The sequence below is a fragment of the Hyaena hyaena genome, unplaced genomic scaffold (genome assembly GCF_003009895.1).
Source record: "Hyaena hyaena isolate Hyena2069 unplaced genomic scaffold, ASM300989v1 scaffold_13, whole genome shotgun sequence".
NCBI lineage: Eukaryota > Metazoa > Chordata > Mammalia > Carnivora > Hyaenidae > Hyaena > Hyaena hyaena.
Window position 1 is genome coordinate 1971188 of NW_024080645.1, and position 3785 is coordinate 1974972.

Here is a 3785-nt window from a genome sequence, read left to right on the forward strand (position 1 = left end):
TTACCTCTTTATAGGCGCTATCTCTGAATGCACTCACGTTCTGAGGTCCTGAGGGCTAGAACTTCATGTTAGAACACCATTCAGCCTGTAATACCCAATGTTAGATGCCAGAGAGAAAACAGTCCCCAACTAACAAGGCAAATTACAGGCAAGTAAGTGGTCAAAGCCCGGGTCAAGGATAGGAGTTTATATAAGGTGCTTACGGACCGGAGAGAATGTGACAGCCTGATAGGAGATGGGGCTGATGACAGTTTCTTCCTTGAGTTACCTGATCGGTTAATGCTGCTGCGTTGATGTATGCTGCCTTGAGTAAAGAATCTTGAGGAAAGGATCCCATCTGTGATCCATTAGCAAAAGCCGCCATGGGCTCGGAAGCCGGCAGCTGTGGTGACGTCATTCCATATCTGCTGACCCAGGTGGGGGAGAATTGCAGGATGTTAGGGGCCGGGTTTTGCAGGATGTGCAGGAGTTTGCCAAGAGGAGTGAGTGGAGAGTGGCCTAGGCAGAAGAAACAGCGAGTCCAGAGTTGACAGAGAAAGGTGATGGATGGAATTGGAAAAGGAGCTCAGAGACCAGGTTGTGGGGACACCCCCCATATGGCCTCTTTCCTGGCTAATGGGGAGGCATTGAAGGTAGGGAAAGCGAGATGAGTTGGTCAGAGGCACATTTGGTCCTTTGGCTGCCTGGCAGAAATGGCAGCCGGGCAGCGAGGCCACCGTAACAGTGCAGGGCAAGAGAACGGGAGGCCGGAAGACCAGAGCACAAACTTTTCGAGCTCTCAGCCATGTGCAGGGCCACCCATCTGACCCTGCACGGTGGCCCATCACCTGCTCATCAGACAAGTCACTCCCTCCCTGTGCCTCAGTTTCCCCATCTAACAGAGGAACGGGTTTAGGTGAGCACTGAGATGGCTCCTTCCCCTAACCTTCTAGGGTTCTGGTTCTTGCCCTGGGGCCTCGCGTCCTTAGGAGGCTGCCAACCACACCTGGAAGGATGAGAAAACCTCTCGCGAGATCGTATACGGCTCAGCGACGGACACAGGGCACTGCTGACCTAGGTGCACATTCCAGTCAGCTCCTACTCACTGTATGGCTGTGGGCAAACTATGAACCCTCCCTGAGCCTCAGTTTTCTCAGCTGTGAAATGGAGACAATGATGGACCCTCCCCCTCAGGGTTCTTAGGCTTGGCACATAGTACTTGTTGCGTGACCTAAGAGTTGATGCAGTCCAGCGGTTCCGTAACCTGGCTGTGTGTTGAGGCATCTGGTCCTCGGGTCCCGCCCTGAGAGCATGATCCGATGCCTTGAGCGGGGGCTTAGGACCCTGAGGCTTTAAGAAAGTCCTTCCCAGGGATTCTGGGGCTCAACCAGGTTTGGGTTCAATGGATATTCTTCACCATTTCATTTTATTACTGGGGAAACTAGCCCAGGTAGGGGAGCGACTTTCCCTAGCATCCCAGCGAGGTAGGGATGTCAGGCCCCTGACTCCCTATCCAGTGCTCTCTCCTTGCCTAGAAGACCCAAGGTCTTGGTTACACAGTCTCACAGCATCTGTGCCACAGGCAGTGCTACCGAGCTGTCCTCCTCCCTTTGGCTCCCAAAGATCTGGGGTTAAGTCCTTAGGGGGACGGAGAGGTGTGCCCTGGTCCGGTCCCTGATGGCCATGCTCCTCCAGCCCCAAAGCCCTGCAAGGGCTGGAGCGGAGCCCGAGAGAGCACTGGCTTTCTCCAGCTGCAGCCGGAGCTCCCCTCAAGAGACACTCCTCCAGGAGATGCAAAGGGACAGGCAAGAGGCCACCAGCTGGAGTTGCCTGGGAGGTATCTGAGATGCTGCCCGAGGGAGGGAGGGAGCGGGCAGGGCCTGGGGGCCTCGGCAACCTCTGCGAGCGAGCGAAGGCCCAGGCCTGCCTCCCATGGGGAGTAGCCCTTCGCCTCCATCCATTGCTCCATCCCGGGCATGCTGCCCTTGACTGCGGTTGGAGTCAAGAGACTGGATGTTCTTTCAAAGGCTGTAGAGAACATGCCTTTTGAGGAGCCTCCTGGGTGGGGGGAGGGGGAGACACCCCCCCCCCCCACACACACACTCCACTGCTTCTTGCCCATCCCCAGGGGCCGCCTTCCCTGCCGGCCCCAGCGGAGAGTGCGGAGCAGGCGGGCAGCCTGAGCTCTGTGCGCGACCTTGTGCAAGGACCCGCAGGTCGGTGTCCGGCCCTGTGCACCCCCACCGCGTTCCCAAGGAACCGATTTCCTCCAGCCACGGAGGGAGCGTGTAACGTGGGGATGCCACGGACTCGGCCACAGCTGCACGGGCTTCAGAGCCTGCATCTCCTTCTAGCTCTACTGACTTAACCTCCCTGGGCCTCAGTTTCCTTATCTGCAAAATAGAGACAAAAACAATCCTTATCTCCTGGGGCTGTTGAGGCCCAAATGAGATAATGCGCATAAACACTTGGCCCGGTGCCAGGCACAGAGGCTAGGATCCCGGCAGACTCCCCTCCCCAGAGGCCCGCTCTCTCCCAGGGACCCCGGTGGGACTGGCCCCTCCCCCACCGGGACCTCCTGAGGGGGCCTGCCCTCTGACCCCCAGAATGTTAAGTGCCAGCCAGGGCTGCAGGGCACTGGCGACAAGAAGGGCTGGCCCACAGGGGCTGGGCTGAGGGGAGCCTCCTCGTTGGTGGAGGGACTCCACCCCACAACCTGGGCCTCTCGGCTGCCCTACCTTTGATGTAGGGACCTCAGTGGCCGGCAGAGGAGCCTTCCAGTCCCAGACCCCACCCCCACCGCTCCCAAGGGGGAAGAGAGGCTGTGAGGCAGGAGGCCGGGCCAGGAGACAGTGGGCTTAGGATAACAACACCCTCATCTCCTCCTGCGCCAGGCAGTGCGCCACCTCCCCACACCCACGAATCTCCTTAGATCCAAACCCCGCCCCTGTGATCCATTGCCTTTAGGTGCAGGTGTGGAAACTGAAGCCAAGGTTTTGGGTCGCTGGGCCAAGCTGTGACCTGAAACCGGGCCCCCTGGCGTCCGAGACCCCAGCCCCAGTGTCTCCCTTGGAGGAAACCCCCAGAGAGCCCTGTGGTCTGTTTCCTTCCTCTTTGTCTCCACGAGACTGTGGTGCTCAGCTGGGTCCCGTGGGGCTGAGGCTGCGGTGAGCTTCCCAAAACCTGGCTCCATTTGCTAAGAAACTCCCAGCAAGGCTGGTGTGGGCCGTGGAGCCATGTGGGTCCCAAATCTAGGTTCTGACCACCGGCTGCCCCAGTTGATCTGGGGGGCGCCTGCCTCTTCTGCGCACTGCTTTTAAAAACAACCACCTTACCCACTGGTATCACCTTCCACCTGACTCCTGGAGAGGAGGCGGGATGTGCTTATGGCCATTGGGTGGTCAGACCAGGCCTGGGTCCCAGCGCTTGCTGTCCTCACCGCAAGCCCCTTTTTCTCACCGTGCCAGGTGTCCCCAGGGCGCTGGCTGGAGCACAAGAAGAGAAGCCCACTCAGCACCCTGCTCCCTTCCCTTGCGTTGGGGCAGGTGCAGACCGCAGCGTCTGAAACTATGGAAACTTCTGCTTTCTGAAAAAGATTCCCTCCGCTGTCAGGACCCGCTCAGCCTGGCCCCAAGGCCTCGCTGTCCCCACTCCATCATGAGAACTGCTGCATTAGCCACTAGCCTCCGTCTTCTCGTGGCTATGTGCTCCCTGGGGGTGCCCTGCCCCCCGGGGCCCCTCCCTCCCAGTCTTCCTGGCTGTTGTGCAAACCCACTCCTGCTCTAGTGTAGTAATGGGTCTAGGCA